General features: G+C 42.1%; 1 protein-coding gene across 1 annotated transcript in view; it reads right to left on the bottom strand.

The window, feature by feature from the left end:
- Nucleotides 1-21,203, bottom strand: part of LOC105614315 (dihydrodiol dehydrogenase 3-like) — a 117,465-nt gene that overhangs the window by 60,494 nt on the left and 35,768 nt on the right. The window lies entirely within an intron of this gene.

Below are 21,203 nucleotides of genomic sequence, written 5' to 3'. Positions count from 1 at the left end.
TCACTCAACTCACTGAGTATTCAGGTATCACCTGGGACCTTCACTTCAACTTTAGAAATGGGGACCCAGGAACTAGCACAACACACCATATATATGCACACCTAATTATCACATTATAAAACCTCAGTTCAGTTCAGTTGTGTTAATTCTTTGCAACCCCGTGGACTGCAGCACGCCAGGCTTCCCTGTCCATCACCAACTCCCAGAGCCTGCTCAAACTCATATCCATCAAGTCGGTGATGCCATCCAACCATCTCATCCTCTGTCATCCCCTTCTCCTCCTGCTTTCAATCTTTCCCAGCATCATGGTCTTTTCCAAGGAGTCAGTTCTTCACATCAGGTAGCCAAAGTACTGGAATTTCACCTTCAGCATCAGTCCTTCCAATGAATATTCAGGACTGATTTCCTTTAGGACTGACTAGTTTGGTCTTCTGGCAGTCCAAGGGGCTCTCAAGAGTCTTCTCTAACACCGGAGTTCAAAAGCATCAGTTCTTTGGCGCTCAGCCTTCTTTATGGTCCAACTCTCACATCCACACATGACTACTGGAAAAACCATAGCTTTGACTAGACAGACCTTTGTTGCTTTGACTAGATGGACCTTTGTTAGGGGTTGTAAGCACTAAGCCTATACAATGTTATATGTCAATTATGCCTCAACAGAGCTGGAAAATGACACTCCTATTTTGGCTACAGCATTTGTTGTGGGTGATAAAGAGTCCACCTTCTATAAGCATCCATGAAACCAAGGCAAGGTGATTTTTAGGCTTGCATATCAGGTTAAAATCTTAGATTCTTCATAACTCTTAACTGTGAAAGGAAGAAAAAGAAAGCAGGGAGGAGAACAGGCCATGCTGGGAGTTGGGGGGTTGGGCACTATTATAAGATGATTAGAAAAGATTTCACTGAGCAAACATGAAGGCAAACAGTGAGCTCTGTGGACAAGTGGGACACAGAACAGAAAATTTCAGTCCAGGAAGAGTCCCCTGTCACATTTAAGGGACAGCAAGTCAGCTGCCTCTGGAGGTAATGCATTCCTGTTATGGAGGTAATGCATTTCTGTGGGGACTCGGCCAATTTTGAGATAAGTGTTCTTGATGAAAGTGAAAGAGGAGAGTGAAAAAGTTGGCTTAAAGCTCAACATTCAGAAAACGAAGATCATGGCATCCGTTCCCATCACTTCATGGAAATAGATGGGGAAACAGTGGCAACAGTGTCAGACTATTTTGGGGGGCTCCAAAATCACTGCAGATGGTAATTGCAGCCAGGAAATTAAAAGATGCTTACTCCTTGGAAGGAAAGTTATGACCAACCTAGATAGCATATTCAAAAGCCGAGATCACTTTGCCGACTAAGGTCCGTCTAGTCAAGGCTATGGTTTTTCCAGTAGTCACGTATGGATGTGAGAGTTGGACTGTGAAGAAGGCTGAGCGCCAAAGAATTGATGCGTTTGAACTGTGGTGTTGGAGAAGACTCTTGAGAGTCCCTTGGACTGCAAGGAGATCCAACCAGTCCATTCTGAAGGAGATCAGCCCTGGGATTTCTTTGCAAGGAATGATGCTAAAGCTGAAACGTCTGGCCACCTCATGCGACGAGTTGACTCATTGGAAAAGACTGTGATGCTGGGAGGGATCGGGGGCAGGAGGAGAAGGGGATGACAGGGGATGAGATGACTGGATGGCATCACTGACTCGGTGGACGTGAGTCTGAGTGAACTCCGGGAGTTGGTGATGGACAGGGAGGCCTGGCATGCTGTGGTTCATGGGGTCGCAAGGAGTTGGACACAACTGAGTGACTGAACTGAACTGTTCTTGACTTGGGCTTTCTTTCATGCTCTGCTTCAGAACTCAAACAGCTATCAAAGTTATCAATTTTCCGTTGACAACCCTCCTGCACTTTGCACCTAGTCAAGAGTTTCAGAACCTGAGGAAATTGCTGAGTCATCTTTGAGCCTATTTCTGTAATGGACTCTAAGGATTTGATGGATGGTACTGAGTGATATGAGTAATAAGTGAAGCAAAAAAGCATCGGCTTACTTCTTCACTCATCCTGAGGCCACATTTGAGATAGCTTTTATTCTTCAGTCTGGACCCACTCCATGACACATTAGTGAGGGTAGTGGATTTTACTAAAAATTCCAGGGCTACTAATTTCATCAAGCATCATAATTAAAACCTCATAAATATCTTGGTTCTTTTCCCCCAGATTCCTCCCAGGACAACATCTTTTCTCCTCTCTACATCCTCCCTCTCTTTCCCATCACTTGTCCCTTGCAGCTCCCAGCTTCTCCCCCACCTTCCAAAGCATTGGCCAGCACTTCCCCACTCACCAGCCTCTGTCAAGTTCAAGTGCAATCTAGTTCCGTTCTTACAGAACACGAAATACCCCACTCTCACCACAAATGCCTCATTAAGCAAGAGACCACTTTCTTGAGATAAATACCACTGGCTCTATCATTTTATTTTTTAAAAAATCATGGCAGTGTGCTGTTTGATGAGCAGATATGTGCTTTTCTTTCTATACTGGCAAGTCTCTTCTAGGGATTGAGTGAGGACAAATAAAAGTCTAGGGTATATGTTCTTCTGGTCAGAAGTTTTCATCTGGAAGAGATCTGCTTCCTGTAAAAACAATTTAGGAATGTGTGTCAGGCCTTTATCTGTATCTATCAGGAAACTGTGAGTTCCCTGATTCTGTAGTGTGGAAGAATTATAGTCTAAATTGTTACCAGTTCGCTAGTCCTATAGCTATTCTTTGTTTCTACATCTTCACATTTCCCAATCATTAACTCTTGAAGCAGCATCTTACTTCAAGGGACAAGGACACAGAAGCTCGAACATGGCTTCAGAGCTAGTCCCGGATGATCAGGGCACCCCCTAATTTTGGTTCTTTATCTAGAATACAGTATATTCTTCAGCTACCTTTTCTGAGAGAGATCAATTTCAAAAGAGCCCAAATAAAATCAATTCCAAGAAAAACAAAGAACTCTGTTTTCTTCTTACTCATCTGAATTTGTGGGTGGAAATCATGAACACTGTAGTGAGAAGACTTTTCTAGTTACCAGATCAAGAATAATAGATGTACTTACTTCAGGACATGAAGACTTTGTTCTCATTGAAGATGGGTTGGATGAATACCCAGTAGATGTAGAAATGCACATTACCTCAGAAGAGTTCCTTGAATGCTTGTGTGAGAATCTGAGCATTTCTTATATATTATTATCAGCTCCTTCTATAATAATGATGTTTGCTGATGTAACACTTTATTCCTGTTGTGATCTGATCACACTTATTTTGTGACTGACTGGTCTTCAAGTTCACTCAAAACTCTGAGATCCATTAAGTGTAAGAATACAAAGATGAAGACTAACAGGTTGTGGTTCTGAGATGTGAAGGGGAGGGAACAGAAGCAGGAACCGGGGAATATGACCAAATCACCTGGGCCACTGTCACCTGGAGCTTATCATCATTTTGTCCACACAGTTACTTCAGTTTGGGATACGCTGTGCAGAAAACTGGAGTCAAAGAGAAACAGAAGAGAAACAGAGGTGACTACTACATGGTGGGGAGAGAATACATCAGAATGCTTGGTGTTTAGGTCTTTGATGCAGCTTGAATTTTCTGTGTGTGTGTGTTTGTGTGTGTGTGTGTGTGTGTGTGTGTGTGTGTGTGTGTGTGTGTGTGTGGTGTAAGGTAGAGAGATCTAGAGAGGTCTAACTTCTTTCCTTTGCACACTGATATATAGTTTTCTCAGCATTGCTTGTTAAAAAGACTGCACTTTTCCTATAAATGATCTTGGCAACCTTGTCAAACAACATTACTTACATTTAGTTGACTTTTGTATTCTGTTCTATTTCGGTGGTCTTTATATCTGTCTTTATACCATTACTCACACTGTTTTGATAAGAGTAGCATTTGTTTATTGAAAATATATACATAACCTAAAAGGTAAGAGTTATGCTCTATTCACTGGTAATTTTTAGGACTTCAAGCCTGGGATACAGTATCTCAAGTAACCCTGAGAGAAGTGGTCCATGAAGGCTGGGTTTGGGGAGAGAAGTCAGGTTGTATAGAAGTTTGCAAGAAGGGGCAGGTAGTCCAAACATCAAAAGATTATTATTAATTAAGGAAGTTCAGATATCTCAAATTAAGGAATTAAGTGATTTTCTATGTATGGGAAGATGCAAGAGTCTTGGCTCACTTGAAATCATTTCTTTTGTATGTATCTTAGCTATATGGGGCCAGTGTCCTGCATCTTTTCACATTTCACTGAGCCCCTCAGTGCTTGCAAGGAAGCCAGCAACTCAACGGCCATTGGATAGCAGGCGTTGTTTTTCCTGGGTGTTCTCTGGGCTCAGAAATTCATATTTGGAGGGCTGGAATAGCTGATGGCTGTGACATCCTTGTTTATTGATATGGCAGGATATACTCCATTCCACACTTGGAGTAAGTTATAAAATCTGGAATTGTGACAAATCCAAATCTATTCTCTCTTTTTACTTTACTTTTTATTTTCCAAAATGTATTTCTTTCAAGATTGCTTTGTTTGCTCATGTTGCATTGAAAAGGGAAAAAAAAAGAGTGAGTTTTTTGTTATTATTATTATTTCCCTTAGTTGCAGTGAAAAGGGGAAAAGAAAAGAATGAGTTTTTTCTTTCCCTTTCCTGAGAGCAAAGAATATAGAGAAAACAGAGAGAACGCTTTTTTTTTTTTTTTTTGTAATTTAAGTGCTCATAACTCTGCATTTCTGTAACTGAGTTTGCTTTTCTGCCCCCTAACTTTGCAGATGCTACATGTCACACCTATTTTCTTTTGACTCTATGGTAAATTCATCCTGTATCTGGTGTTTACCCTTACAACACCCTTCCCCTCATAGATATATATCAGAAAGGAGGCTGCAGAGCCACCAAACTGCCAGACTCAATTAGCAGGTTACTGAGACTCCTATCACCTCAGTTCCTCTTCACTGACTCCTGACTGTGAGCTCTCAGCTTATATAAGCGCCCAGACTCCTCATGGATGGGGGGCGGGCACCGTTCTTGCAGCTTGAGTCTACTGTGTTCCCCTCTCTGCCAGCTGAGAATGTAGGTCACCTTTCTATTTCCTCCAAATTCTATCCCCTTATTTTTTATTTGGCTTTGGTGGGCAGAGAAAGCCAAGAATTTTGGTCAGCAATATTCAGGGTGTCTTGAGATCCCATATGAATTTTAGGGTGAGTTTTCCAACTTCTGCAAAAAATGACCTTGGGGTACATAGAAAATTCAATTGAGTGTGTTGATCACTTTGGTTAGTATTGTCATCTTAATGGTAAGTCATGAACATGGTTGTCCTTCCAATATTTGTGTCTTTCTTCAAACAATTTTTTCAATTACTTGTCAAAAAAATTATTCACAGCTTAAAAGTTGAAAGTTATATTTTATTCAGTGGAAATTTATATAACCTCAAACCTGGGAGGCAGCATCTCAAGTAACCCTGAGAGAAATGCTCCGAAAATCCAAGGAAAGAGCCTGGTTATATAGGAGTTTTGCAACAGAGGACAGGTAGTCTGAATGTAAAATGATTATTGTTAATTAAAGAAAACCAGATATCCCAAGATAAAGAGTTTAGTGCCTTTCTTCTTATGGAAGGGCTTCCCTGGTGGCTCAGACAGTAAAGAATCTGCCTGCAATGCAGGAGACCTGGGTTCAGTCCCTGGGTTAGAAAGATCCCATGGAGTAGGAAATGGCCATCCACTCCAGTATTCTTGCCTGCAGAATTCCATGGACAGAGGAGCCTGGTGGGCTACAGTCCATGGGGTCTGAAAGAGTCGGACATGACTGAGCAACTAACATACACACACTACTTATGGGAAGATGCAAGAGTCTGAGCTCACCGAAATCATTCTTTTGATATGCATCTCAGCTGCATGGGGCCAGTTTCCTATGTTTTTATATCCTGAGTTGCCTCAAGGCTCACCTTAAGGAACAGGTATAGTCTCATGGCTGCTAACAGTCACTAAGTCGTGTCCCATTCCCAGTGACCCCATGGACTACAGCACATCCGGCTTCCCTGTCCTTCACTCTCTCCCAGAGTTCGCTCAAATTCATGTCCATTGAGTCAGTGATGCCATCCAACTATCTCATCCTCTATTGCCCCTTTCTCCTCTTGCCCTCAATCTTTCTCATCATCAAGGTCTTTTTCAATGAGTCAGCTGTTTGCATCAGGTGGCCAAAATACTGGAACTTCAGCTTCAGCATCAGTCCTTCCAATGAATATTCAGGGTGGGTTTCCTTTAAGAGTGACTAGTTTGATCTCCTTGTTCTCCAAGGGACTGTGAAGAGTCTTCTCCAGCACCACAGTTTGAACAGCATGGCTGCTAGATGTGTGTTAGATGGCAGGTATTCTTTGTTTCCTTCCTGAGTTTCCTCAGGCCTCACAGCTCATTTTCTTCAGCTGGTGGCTGCAGTTGCTGAGAATTAAGACATCCTTTGTTTAGAGACAGGGCAGGAAATATTTCTAAAGCTGAAACTCCAATACTTTGGCCACCTGATATGAAGAACTGACTCATTTGAAAAGACCCTGATGCTGGGAAAGATTGAAGGTTGAAGGAGAAGTGGAAAACAGAGGATGAGATGGTTGGATGGCATCACCGACTCAATGGACATGAGTTTGGGTAAACTCTGGGAGTTGATGATGGACAGGGAGGCCTGACGTGCTGAGGTTCATGGGGTCACAAAGAGTTGGACACAACTGAGCGACTGAACTGAACTGAACTGAACTGAGACCTAGGAGTTACATATTATTTTCCCAATTTTAGACATAAGGTAAGTGAGGCTTGGAAAGTCCATTTTTAGAAATGTGTTCAGTAGTAGTTAATAAATAAGTAAATCATGACATGCCTCAGATATGCAGATGATGCCACCCTTATGCCAGAAAGAGAAGAGGAACTAAAGAGCCTCTTGATGAAGGTGAAAGAGGAGAGTGAAAAGGCTGGCTTAAAACTCAACATTCAAAAAACTAAGACCAAGGCATCCAGTCCCATCACTTTATGGAAAATAGATGGGAAAACAATGGAAACAGTGACAGACTTTATTTTCTTGGCCTCCCAAATCACTGCAGATAGTAACTGCAGCCATGAAGTTAAAAGATGCTTACTCTTTGGAAGAAAAGCTAGGACAAACCTAGACAGCATATCAAAAAACTAAGACATTACTTTGCCAACAAAGTTATGTCTAGTCAAACCTATGGTTTTTCCAGTAGTCATGTATGGATGTGAGAGTTGAACTATAAAGAAGGCTGAGCACTGAAAAATTGATGCTTTTGAACTCTGGTGTCAGAGAAGACTCTTGAGAGTCCCTTGGACTACAAAGAGATCAAACCAGTCAATCCTAAAGGAAATCAGTCCTGAAATATTCCTTGGAAGCACTGATGCTGAAGCTAACGCTCCAATACTTTGTCTACCTGATGCGTAGAGCCAACTCATTATAAAAGAGCCTAATGGCTGCTTATTTAACTTATATGCAGAATACATCATGAGAAACGCTGGACTGGAAGAAGCACAAGCTAGAATCAAGATTGCCAGGAGAAATATCGATAACCTCAGATATGCAGATTACACCATCCTTATGGCAGAAAGTGAAGAGATACTAAAAAGCCTCTTGATGAAAGTGAAAGAGGAGAGCGAAAAAGTTGGCCTAAAGCTCAACATTCAGAAAACGAAGATCATGGCATCTGGTCCAATCACTTCATGGGAAATAGATGGGGAAACAGTGGAAACAGTGTCAGACTTTATTTTTGGGGGGGCTCCAAAATCACTGCAGATGGTGATTGCAGCCATGAAATTAAAAGATGCTTACTCCTTGGAAGAAAAGTTATGACCAGCTTAGATAGCATATTCGAAAGCGGAGATGTTACTTTGCCGACTTAAGTTCATCTAGTCAAGGCTATGGTTTTTCCAGTGGTCATGTATGGATGTGAGAGTTGGACTGTGAAGAAGGCTGAGTGCCAAAGAATTGATGCTTTTGAGCTGTGGTGTTGGAGAAGACTCTTGAGAGTCCCTTGGACTGCAAGGAGATCCAACCAGTCCATTCTGAAGGAGATCAACCCTGGGATTTCTTTGGAAGAAATGATGCTAAAGCTGAAACTCGAGTACTTTGGCCACCTGATGCGAAGAGTTGACTCATTGGAAAAGACTCTGATGCTGGGAGGGATTGGGGGCAGGAGGAGAAGGGGACAACCGAAGATGAGATGGCTGGATGGCATCACTGACTCGGTGGATGTGAGTCTGAGTGAACTCCGGGAGATGGTGATGGACAGGGAGGCCTGGCGTGCTGTGATTCATGGGGTCACAAAGAGTCGGACACGACTGAGCGACCGAACTGAACTGAACTGAATGGTGGGAAAGATTGAAGGAAGGAAAAGAAGGGGACAACACAGGACAAGATGGTTGGATGGCACCACTGATTCAGTGGACATGAGTTTGAGGAAGCTTCGGGAGCCAGTGATGGACATGGAAGCCTGGTGTGCTGCAATCCATGGGGTCACAAAGAGTCAGAGACAACTGAGCAACTGAACAACAAAATCGTGACATAGCTTATGTGTTTGGAGAAGAAAATGGCAACTCACTCCAGTATTCATGCCTGGAGAATCTCATGGACAGAGGAGCTTGGTGGGCTCTAGTGCATGGGATCGCAAAGAGTCAGACATGCCTGTAGCAACTTAGAACATATATAGATTTTAATGCAGACATTTGTAATTGATATTTCTATAAGACTAACACAATGTAGAGAAATTCAGTTCAGTTTAGTCTCTCAGTCTTGTCCGACTCTTTGTCACCCAATGGATTGCAGTAAAGAAATTGGCCGGGTGCTACAAGACAAAAGTAAAGAATTTGCTCCATCCCTCCCTTCTCTGCCCCCTGCCTATGAGAGTTATCTCCAGAGCCCTGATTTGTTAGGATCCCAGAGAACCATAGGCAACAAGAACAGTATTGCATGACCTGCAGAACTTCAACAGTTTGCTCTGACTGAAATAAGGGTGGCATTCTACATGTAGAATGCCAACAGAGAAAAGCGTCAGTTTATGTGGAAAGATAATGCGACAGAGAAAGAACAAAAGTTTAAAAAATACTAAAGGAAATACCAGAACATTAAATATGACCTGGAAATATCAACATCAAGTAATGAGCTTTTTAATAAAAGACATTTTATACCTCTGTCTCTTGAAAAGGTGAAACATTATGACCTGTCTGAGAATAAGCAGGGACCAGATCTTGATTGCTAAGATCACTGTGCTCTAGCAGGAGGCATGCCTAATTCCACAGTGGGACAGTACTCAACTGTTGCGCCTTGGACATCCAACTGTGCAGAAAGCAAGAATTTTCGAGGATGGAGGTCAAGATGGCAGAGTAGATCCCACCTTCCCATGAATACATCAAAAAGACATCCATATCCACGTGTCCAAGAGTTCTCACAGAGGACCAAAAAAATGCTGCAGAAGATCTCATACAACCAAAGCTACAAGAAAATTGCTGTGGAACCAGGTAGGAGGAAAAGAATATAACTGGAGTGGGCAAGTGATCTGCACCCCAGGGAGGGAACTATGAAAGAGGAAAGGGTCCCTCACCCTCGGAGCCTCCTTCACAGGCTGGGTGGGCTTCTGGGACAGGTAAGGAGCTTCTGAGACCGAGAAGGGTGTGGAGCTGTTGGCTTGCAGCGGGCAGGGCAGAGAGAGACCGACAGACTGTCCCTGCATCTGCCCGCTAGTGCGTACAGAGGCTGGGTGCTGGAACTGCAGCGGACAGACTAGGGAGAGGATGCTCCTTGCCCATGAGGAGACAGCCCCCCAGAAAGAGACTGGAGTGTGGCTGGGGCCTCACCTGGGGGTGCGTGCAGGACAGAGCCTGGGCCTGCCCTCAGAGCCCCACTGTCAAAGGGTGGGCAAGGGAGGGTTGTGGCCACAGCTAGGGAGCTGGGCTCCGCTGCTAAGAGCTCTGTGAGCACAGAAGCCCCAGGGAGCAGCCACTCCCAGAGGTGGGGCTGAAACCTGAGAAATTCCCGGCACCCCCACAGCCCTGCGAGTGTACCATCTGGGTAGATGCACACCTGCAGCTTCATGAGCCTGGTGCCTGGGAACCGCTAAGCAGGCGGATGTCCCCACAGCTGAGGCGGGTCTGCCCCCAGCAGAAGCAGTGGGCTTTGTGGGCGTGCACGCTTGCATGGGCTGAAACCTGAGCCCATTCCAGTGTTTTCACAGTGGAGGTGAAGCCAGGTGCAGTGCCAGCTGTCTACTTGTGCGTTTTGAATGCTGGGCAGCTGGTGACCTCACAGAGCAAGTGGCCCTGCTGACAGTTCTTAGAGAGGGGCATGCATGGATGCTTTCTGGCAGGAGTACCCCAGTTCCCCCACCTCACACTCAGCTTTGAACCAGGTCTGGGGGCTTCCACTCCAACACTCAGTTCCCAAACAGGACAAGAGGCCAGAGTGGGGGTGTGGATAAATTAGGAAACTAGGATTAACAGATTCACACTGCTATTCATCAAATAGGCAAACAACAAGGACCTAACTGTATAGCGGAGGGAACTATAGGCAGTACCTTGCAATAACCTCTATTATAACAGAATCTGAAAAAGCGTGCTGTGTTGTGCTCAGTCGTCTCCAGCTCTTTGTGACCTTATGCACGATAGTCCACCAGACTCCTCTGTCCATAGGATTCTCCAGGCAAGAATATTGGAGTGCTGGAATGGGTTGCCATGCCCTCCTCCTCTAGGGGGATCTTCCTGACAAGGGATCGAACCCAGGTCATATATATATATATATATATATATATATATATATATATATATATATATATATGTAACTGGATCACTTTGCTGTACCCTTGAAACATTACAAGTCAACTATCAGTTCAGTTCAGTCGCTCAGTTGTGTCCGACTCTGCAACCCCATGGACTGCAGCATGCCAGGCTTCCCTGTCCATCACCAACTCCTGAAGCAGTTGACAAAGTCAACTATACTTCAATTTTAAAAAACAAAAAACAAACAGAAAATGATAGAAAGACCATTCTAGGCTAAAAGAGCTTGAGAAACATGGCTTAAAGTGACATGTGAAGCACAATCAGTTCTATGTCAGCAAAATCTTATGTGTACATATATGGCAATGTGGCAAAAATTTTGCATATAAAAGGGAAAATAGTGATTTTTTTCATAATACCCTTTGTTTTTATTTGAAAATTTTTCACAATAAAAACTTAAGAAAAAAATGAATACTAAAATAACATTAAGTTTTTAACTTATAATTGAAAATATTTATTATGTTTATATAAATATACATTTGCATATATATAATTCTTTAATTCACAAAGTTGTATTTTTCATAGAATGCTCCTCCTCACTGATTTTAGCTTGTACCTTGAGGACATTACATTATAGGAAATAAGATTGTCAGAAAAAGAATAATTTTATGTCAACACACATTATATGACATATCTTAATTGGTCAGACTGAAAGAGTCAAATAGGAGAGTGATGGTTACCAGGGGCTTGGAGGAGGGAGAAATCAAGATTTGCTAAGTCTCAATTATACAAGATGAATAAATTTTAGAGATCTGCAGTACAACTTTTTCCCTAAAGTTAATAATATTATACCACACTACATTGTGTTGAAGAGTATTGTATGCTTAAAATCTTTTTATGAGGATGGATCTCATATTGTTTCCTAACCCCTCATAGCTTAGTTGGTAAAGAATCTGTCTGCAATGCAGGAGACCTGGGTTCGATTCCTGGATTGGGAAGATCCCCTGGAAAAGGAAATGGCAATCCACTCCAGTATCCTTGTCTGGAAAATCCCATGGAAAGAGGAGTCTGGTGGGCTACAGTCCATGGGGTTGCCAGAGTAGGACATGACTTAGCAACTAAACCGCTGCCACAACCAACCATGAAACAGTGAAAATATAACAGAAAGTATGAGAATACAGAGCCCAATAGAGAAAAGTGTGTCTAAACAGTTAATTTTCTGATGAACGTCAAAGGGAGAACCAGTCCAAGATTGAGTAAATCACAAAGTGAGCTCTATGTTTGAGTCAATGTTCCTGAGTGGCTCTTCCATCTACTATTAGTATCACCATGAGCCTTTATCGTGACCTATCTAAGATAAATGACTATTGCAGCCTCTGGCAAATTTTCTGTACTGTGCTCCCTGTTGAAGACTCGTAAATGCAGATACCAGTTATTAAGATGCAGGCATCCAAACCCCACACAAACTCTTAAACTCATCTTATCTGATTTTTCTCTTCTTTTGACTTCCCATTCCATGTTTTCGTGGTCTTTTTCCTGTATGCAATTCTCCTGAGCTGATTTCTGGCCACGTTTTCAGGTTAGGGACATGCCTCTTCCCTCTAAGTTCTGGGTAATTTGTCTAACCCTCTTTTACCTTCTTTGCATGCATGCACGCACACACAGTTGCTTCAGTCGTGTCTGAGTCTTTGCCACTCCATGGACAGCGGCCTGCCAGGCTCCTCTGCCCCTGGGATTCTCCAGACAAGAATACTGAAGTGGGCTGCCATTTGCTTCTCCAGGAGATCTTCCCAACTCAGGGATCAAACCCAGGTTTCCTGCATTTTAGGCAGATACTAAACCACCAGGGAAGAGCTTAATATATGTTGCAGTAAATACAATTTTTCTAGGTTCTAAAAGGGGCTCATTGTGGCTTACGTGAATTTTCTCTCTTCCCTGTACTTGCCTATTTTGAAATGCCTCTTCTGAGCTTGGAATGGCAGTAAGTTACATGGCTTTAATTCCAGAATAAAAATTTCAATCTTGACCTGGGCTAGATAATCAGGCTTCCTTTTCCCTCTGAGCATCAGAGGCCCTAGGGCAGTCATATGAACCAGCAAGGTTCTCTTTAGGTTGGTATGGAATGTGGACGATCAAATGTTCATGATCATGAGCCTTGAGCTGCCCCAAGGCATATTTCACAGCAATGGAAAATGTTCATTAAAAATAAAGAAAACCAAGAGTAATGCCTCAATAAGGGGTGAAAAAAAGGAGACATATCTGAAGAGTTCTGCAAATCCTTAGATCTCCATGGTTGGGACCTGCCATCTACATAGTCTTCTAAGCTATTTTGCATCAGATGGCTTGGGTAGATTTCTATAACTTAAAATCAAGAGTTCTACATGATACAGTTCTTAGTGACTGAGTGCAGTCTACAAACCTCATCATGAAAACAGCCATCATTGTAGGCAAGGTCTCCAAGTCCCTGTAAAGGTCCTAGGTTTAGACCCACCCAGAGGAAGCACCATCAATTTGTTCAACTTGAAAGGGTGAAAGAGGAGATAAAGTCATCGTGTTCAAGTGTAAGAGAGTGTCACTGCTCACCACTGCTGCACCAAACTATGGGCTCAGAAAATCCCCAAGAGACTCAGGCATTGTAATCAGGATGGTGCTGAACTCTCCTATTTTTATTTCCACAAGTTTCTGAGGGATAGAGATCATGAAACTGGAGGGGAACCCAGAGTAATCTGCAGGTGAGCACAGCCTCAAACCCTGATGCAGACTGAAGACTAAATGCTCTCTCCTCTTTCATAGGGAATGGTTCTAGCCTGGTTAGTGGAACCAAATGACCCTCCTAGTGTCACACAGGGACTCAGTGCTTGACAATCCAAGCCCTTCTCACTCATGTTACATCCACTACTATTTATATCTCAATGTCAAATCACTACTGTTACCTCTGGAGGTGCACAGTTTCCATAAACCAGGACAGGAATGAAGTGGCCATCATTAAGCTTCACCTTCTGGCTTTTGAAATCCACTGCCTGTTGCTCCTCTGAGTAAACAGACTTTATTTTCTTCTTCTTCTAATTCTGCCTTAACGCGTTATAAATAACAGGAACGTAATGCCTGAGCTGCACTGTCCAATGTTATATTGGACAGCAGTTATATTGTAGGAGGGGCAAGGTGAAATCAGTACCCATGGAATCAGAACAGAATCAAAGCCAGTTAACGTGTTTGCTTTTTTTTTTAAAATCAGCTTTATCTTAAGTTATATTATGATGAGAATGGCTGAACAAGTGTTGACTGTATGTTAGACTAGAAACTTCCACATAGCAATCTTTCTGCATTTTTCTGATTATGAAGCTCAATCTTGATCAAACATCAGCTGAAATAGTTAACTTAGTTACAGTAAAAATGCATACACATACAGAATCATACAGTTTAAGGGGGTTATAATAAAAATTTTTCAAAATCTTATCCCTAAAAAATGCATGAAAATGTCAAATGAAAATAAATTTGCTTTTTAACCTTTCCCATCAGCAAGATAATTTTGTTTTATTCTGAGAGTGGTGAAATTCTGAATAGGACACAAAACCCAGATATTTTGTTATTGTTCAGTCATGAAGTGGTGTCCAACTCTTTGTGACCCCATGGATGGTAGCACACCAGGCTTTCCCATACTTCACTATCTCCAGGACTTTGCTCAAGCTCATGCCCATTGATTCAGTGATGCCATCCAACCATCTCACCCTCTTTTGCCCCCTTCTCCTCCTGTTCTGAGTCTTTCCCAGCATCAGGGTATTTTCCAGTGAGTCGGCTCTTTATATCAGGTAGTCAAAGTATTGGAGCTTCAGCTTCAGGGTCAGTGATTCCAATGTATATTCAGGGTTGATTTCCTTTAGGATTGTCTGGTTTGATCTTCTTATTGAAGATTAGTTATTAATAGCTATTGGATACCATGTCCAGTGTGTAAACAGACTCTTGGAGGGTTTATACCTTAATTATGTAACTTTTAGAAATCTTTCATAACAAAAATAATACTTATTACATACTTTACTATCTTGCTCAGTGGTTATTCATAAAAGAAGAACCTGTAAACAAGTTAAATTGTAACAAATTTAGGAAGAGTTATGGAAATCATGAGGCATTGATACAATGGGATGTTGTGAAGCCAAATAAAATTTAACACATGGAGTGAAGGCAGCAAAATGGTGGGCCAGGAATCATTGAAGCCTCCCTTAGAAAGATAAGAAAGCAACCAGAAACCAGATGGGAAACCTCATAGGAGCTCTGGAAAACACTCAATCAGAAATCTACAACAACAATGCTTAAAATGGATAACCAACAAGGACCTACTGTATAGCACATGGAACTCTGCTCAGTGTTATGTGGCAGCTTGCACAGGAGGGGGTTTGGGGGAGAACGGATATATGGAATGTACGGCTGAGTTTCTTCTCTGTTCACTTGAAACTACAACAATATCATTAATCAGCTATACCCCAATACAAAATAAAAAACTTAAAGTTTGGGAAAAAATCTACAGCAACAAAGTGAACACACAATTAGGAAAAATCCAGAACACAGTGGAAGGACATTTCATTGTGGTTTTATTCACCTGTATCCTTCTCCTGGCAGTGCAGGGCAGTCTTTACCTCTAAAGGATGACAGTTCAGCTCTCAGTTACCTGCCTTAAACCAGACTGATCACAAAAAAAAATATGCAGTGTTCCAGGCTATTTGCAGGCTCCCTGAAGACTCAAGTGTGTTTTACTTCAAGGGAAGTAGGAAGGACAAAGGACTAAGGGTGGAGACATAGATTAGAATTTGTAAAACCCTGAGTAAACTGGGGTATGGATTTAGTGGACACTAGGCATTCAAAAATAGCCACATATTCTGAAAATCAAATAGGTACATGTATGCCAGGCGAGATGCTGACTCAGAAATGAACTGAGTTGCCCTTAGCTGAACTGTTGGACTGACCCCAGGACTAGGAACATGCCAAGTTTATCAGTGAAGGCCAGTCAGTGACATGACACAAATCTACAAAGAGTGGGTATTTGCTGTTGTTTTAAGTATGGAATTATGAACACACACACACCAACAAATGCATCAAAGGCCTTCACATACAGATACAAATATGGAGCTCTTAGAAGAAAAACTGGAGGGAAAGCTTCATGACCTTAGATTTGGATATGTCACCAAAGTACAGGCATGCCTGTGTGGTAATTTTCATGTTGCAGGCATGTCAGACTCTGTGCGACCCATGGCTCCTCTGTCCATGGGATTCTCCAGGCAAGAATACTGGAGTAGATTGCCGTGCCCTTCTCCAGGGGTTCTTCCTGACCCAGGGATTGATCCTGCATCTCTTAATTCTCCTGCATTGGCATGTGGGTTCTTTACCACTAACACCACCTGGGAAGCCACTAGTGTAACCAAAGCACAAGGAACAGAAGAAAAATAGGTAAATCAGTATTCATCAAAACTCATCAAATAAGCTGCCAAGAGAGTGAAAATCAATCCACAGAATGGGAAGAAAAACCTTTGCAAATCATATTTCTGATAAAGATAAATTGGCTGGAACTTCCTGGAAACATCCTAAAACTTGATCTGAAATTGCTTGGTTCAATTGCCAAGGTCAGTTGGTGACATTTGCTCTTTATTTTGGCTAATATTTCCACAATTAATCTTCTTATTATCCTTGCCTATTGATGCAAAATTTATAGATTTTCTATTTCCTCACTCCTTCTGAGTTTGTCTTGACTATCACCGTTTCTCTTTCTTACTGCTTTAAAGCATTTTCTAAGAGAGTTTGGATTTAAACCTTGAACTAGTCCTAGTGTTTCCAACTAGCAGAAACGGCTGTGGTAGAAATTTTTACACTCTCTATGTGAACAGCTGACACTCAGGAATGGAAACACATTGTTCCACAAACATCACACAAGCACTCTGGTGTATTCTCTCCATACCTCCATTAGTCACATCCGTATCTCTTGTTTTTCTTTTGACTCCAGTTTTCTGCACAGTGCATCCCAAACCAAAGTAACGGTGTGAACAGGATGATGCTAAGCTCCAGGTGAGAGTGACCCAGGTGCTTTGGTCATGCCCCCTGGTTCTTGCTTCTATTCCATCCTCTCCACATCTCAGAACCACCACCTGTTCTTCATCTTTGTATTCTTGCACTTACCAGATCTCAGAGTTTGGGGGAACTTGAAGAACAGTCACAGAATAATTGTGATCATATCACAACAGGAATAAAGTGTTACATCAAAAAGCATCTTTATTATAGAAGGAGTTGATCATAATATAAGAGAAAAGGTTGATTCTCAAACAAGCGTTCAAGGAGTTCTTCTTATGTAACTTGCATCCTAACATCATCTGGGTGTTCATCTAATCTCATCTTCAATGAGAACAATTTCTTCATGCCTTGGCACAAGTACACCTAGTATTCTTGATCTGATAACTACAAACATCTTTCATCATAATGTTTATGATTTCCATTCACAAATTTAATGAGTAAGAAGAAATCCGAGTTCTTAGTTTTTCTTGGAATTGATTTTATTTGGGCTGTTTCGAAATTGATCTTTCTTGGAAAACATAGCTGAAGAACATACTGCATTCTAGGTAAAAAGGCAAGACTTGAGGGCGACCTTGATCATCGGGGACTAGCTCTGAAACCAGGCACAAGTTTCTGTGTCTTTGTTGTTTGAAGTAAAATGCTGACTCAGGGGTTAATGATTGAGAAATGTGAAGATGCAGAAACAAAGAACAGCTGTAGTGGAGGGAACTGGTAACAAGTTAGAGTATAATTCTGCCACATTGCAGAATCACCAACTCTCAGTTCCCTGAAACTTATAGACAGAGGTCTGACATACATTCCTAAGTCATTTTTACAGTAAGCAGCCCCCACCAAATGAGAACTGGTGACAGCAAGCATGTAGACCCTAGACTTGTTGAAAGTAGGAGGTTGATAATGCTTGAAACTTCGCCTTGAAGCCAACAGGTGCATGAGCTGGTCTTGCCCTGATCCTTAAACACCATGAAGCTCTTCACTAACTGCTCCAGGGAGAGTCACACGATCTTGAGGGCATTAGTCCTCTGTGGCTCCCTTTGCCTGGTAAAGCAACTCTTTGCTACTTCACCCAATATTCTGTCTCTGTGTTTCTATTTGACACCAGTGAACAAGGGCAGAGTTTTGGTAACAGCTGTGAGAGACATGCATTGTCCCAAGTTATGTGTTCCATTCAGGTACAGCTGCCTGAATGGTGGTCAGCTCAGATCCAAAGGGAATACACAGGGCTGCGGCTTGAAAGTCTTGACGTCTCAATGTTGATATAAGAGGGAAACAAGCAAAAAGCCTTTACATAATTGCCTATATGAGTGTGAGGATGGAGGACAGCTGGAACCGTGCTGGGAGAAAAGACCCCATATCAGAAGACCCTTTTATTATTCTCCAGACCACAGAGAGTCTCACTCAGACAGTATCTAGAAGGTTTCATGTGAATTTTGGCAATCACAGTAAAAGCTATCAAGGACTATTTGCTCAAATGTATAGAAATTCAGTGTTATTTATCTTATTATTTGATTAAACACTTTTTTGGGATTTTATTTTGTTTTAGTTAGAAGATAATTGCTTTACAACGTTGTGGGATTTCTGCTGTACAGTATTGAGAATCAGCCCTAATTATACGTACTTCCCCTCCCCCTTGAGCCTCCCTCCCACCCTCTCCCCCACCACCCATCTAGGTCCTCTCAGAGCACAGAGCTGAGCTCTCTGTGCTATACAGCAGCTTCTCACTATCTGTTTTACACATGTAAAATGGATAGTATATATATGTCAATGCGTCTTCCTCAACTCTTCTAAACTTTTGAAATTGCTTCCAATCAGGACTGTCTTCCTCATCTCTAAACCATCTTCAGTTCAGTTCAGTCACTCAGTCGTGTCCAACTCTTTGTGATCCCATGAATCGCAGCACGCCAGGCCTCCATGTCCATCACCAACACCCGGAGTTCACTCAGGCTCACGTCCATTGAGTCAGTGATGCCATCCAGCCATCTCATCCTTGGTCGTCCCCTTCTCCTCCTGCCCCCAATGCCTCCCAGCATCAGAGACTTTTCCAATGAGTCAACTCGTTGCATTAGGTGGCCAAAGTACTGGAATTTCAGCTTTAGCATCGTTCCTTCCAAAGAAATCCCACAGCTGATCTCCTTCAAAATGGACTGGTTGGATCTCCTTGCAGTCCAAGGGACTCTCAAGAATCTTCTTCAACACCACAGTTCAAAAGCATCAATTCTTCGGGGCTCAGCCTTCTTCACAGTCCAACTCTCACATCCATACATCACTACTGGAAAAAACATAGCCTTGACTAGACACACATTTGTTGGCAAAGTAATGTCTCTGCTTTTGAATATACTATCTAGGTTGGTCATAACTTTTCTTCCAAGGAGTAAGCGTATTTTAACTTCATGGTTGCAGTCACCATCTGCAGTGATTTTGGAGCCAAAAAAAAAAAAAAGCAGTCTGACACTGTTTCCCCATCTATTTCCCATGAAGTGATGGGACCGGATGCCATGATCTTCATTTTCTGAATGTTGAGCTTTAAGCCAACTTTTTCACTCTCCACTCTTACTTTCATCAAGAGGGTTTTTAGTTCCTCTTCACTTTCTGCCATAATGGTGTTGTCATCTGCATATCTGAGGTTATTGATATTTCTCCTGGCAATCTTGATTCCAGCTTGGGCTTCTTCCAGCCCAGCATTTCTCATGATGTACTCTGCCTATAAGTTATATAAGCTGGGTGACAATATACAGCCTTAGTGTACTCCTTTTCCTATTTGGAACCAGTCTGTTGTTCCATGTCCAGTTCTAACTCTTGTTTCCTGACTTGCATATAGGTTTCTCAAGAGGCCAGTCAGGTGGTCTGGTATTCCCATCTCTTTCAGAATTTTCCACAGTTTATTGTCACCCACACAGTCAAAGGCTTTGGCATAGTCCATAAAGCAGAAATAGATGTTTTTCTGAAACTCTCTTGCTTTTTCCATGATCCAGTGGATGTTGGCAATTTGATCTCTGGTTCCTGTGCCTTTTCTAAAACCAGCTTGAACATCTGGAAGTTTCCGGTTCAGATATTGCTAAAGCCTGGCTTGGGCAATTGTGAGCATTACTTTACTAGCATGTGAGATGAGTGCAATTGTGCGGTAGTTTGAGCATTCTTTGGCATTGCCTGTGTTTGGGATTGGAATGAAAACTGACCTTTTCCAGTCCTGTGGCCACCACTGAGTTTTCCAGATTTGCTGGCATATTGAGTGCAGCACTTTCACAGCATCATCTTTCAGGATTTGAAATAGCTCAGCTGAAATGTCATCACCTCCACTAGCTTTCTTCGTAGTGATGCTTTATAGGCCCACTTGACTTTACATTCCAGGACGTCTGGCTCTAGGTGAGTGATCACACCATCATGATTATCTCAAAAACATCTTTAGGTCTCCCTTTTGGGGAAGAACCCTGACCTCTTGATATACAGCACGTCTAAGGTACACAACCCCTCTAGCGTGATCCCAGTGAGACAGCTCATTGCTTATTTACCAACCAGCAAACACCACTGTCACATATACACAGACTCGGCTTCGAGCAAACCAATAGAAAGCTGATTTGCAACACTTGCTGGGTTCCAACGTCAAAGACACAAAGCCTGCACCTATTAAAGCACACTTATCCACCCTCTACAGCCCAAAACTATAGTAACATTTTCTTAACTGATAAGACTTAAACTCATATCAACCCATGAATATTCAGGGGGTGGACTAACAGAAGAAAAACCTTGAGTCTAGAGATCCTGGATCAATGGCAGTAGGCACGCAGGATCCCTCTCTTTCTCAGGAGGGAGATGTTTTCTTTACATTACTGCATAGCAAACACGGGGTCCATTTCTCTGCAAGGAGCCACTGTCTCTGTGTTGCAAGGGTGTTTGTTGTACAGACAAATACTTGTGTGGGATGAATGGCACTTGGTGCCTCTGCCTCATAGATAAACAGAAATGGGAGAGATTTTGTAGAAATATCTCCTAGTGGCACTTACCTATTTCTAAGAGCTAAATTCTAATTTCATTTACAGTGTCACCTTCCACTAGACTATCAACTCAAGAATTTGTTTTATTTTATTCTTCTCTATTTTATTTATTGATAAAACAATGTCTTCCCTAAAGTGTTCAATGAACTTTTGCTGAATAAATCAAGGAATGAATGGCAAAACATATGAGAACAAATCAAAATGTTTAGCATAAAAAGGCATGAAGTCATTCATATCCAACCTTTTGTGACCCTTTGGACTGTAGCCTTCCAGGCTTCTCTGTCCATGGGATTCTCCCAGCAAGAATACTGAAGTGGGTTGCCATTTCCAGACATATCTAAATCATTTTCCCGTACAGCAGAAATTAACAGAACATTATAAACCAACTACAATGGT

The sequence above is a fragment of the Ovis aries genome, chromosome 13, assembly GCF_016772045.2.
Source record: "Ovis aries strain OAR_USU_Benz2616 breed Rambouillet chromosome 13, ARS-UI_Ramb_v3.0, whole genome shotgun sequence".
NCBI classification, from domain to species: Eukaryota; Metazoa; Chordata; class Mammalia; order Artiodactyla; family Bovidae; genus Ovis; species Ovis aries.
This window is presented reverse-complemented; position numbering and strand designations above follow the sequence as displayed.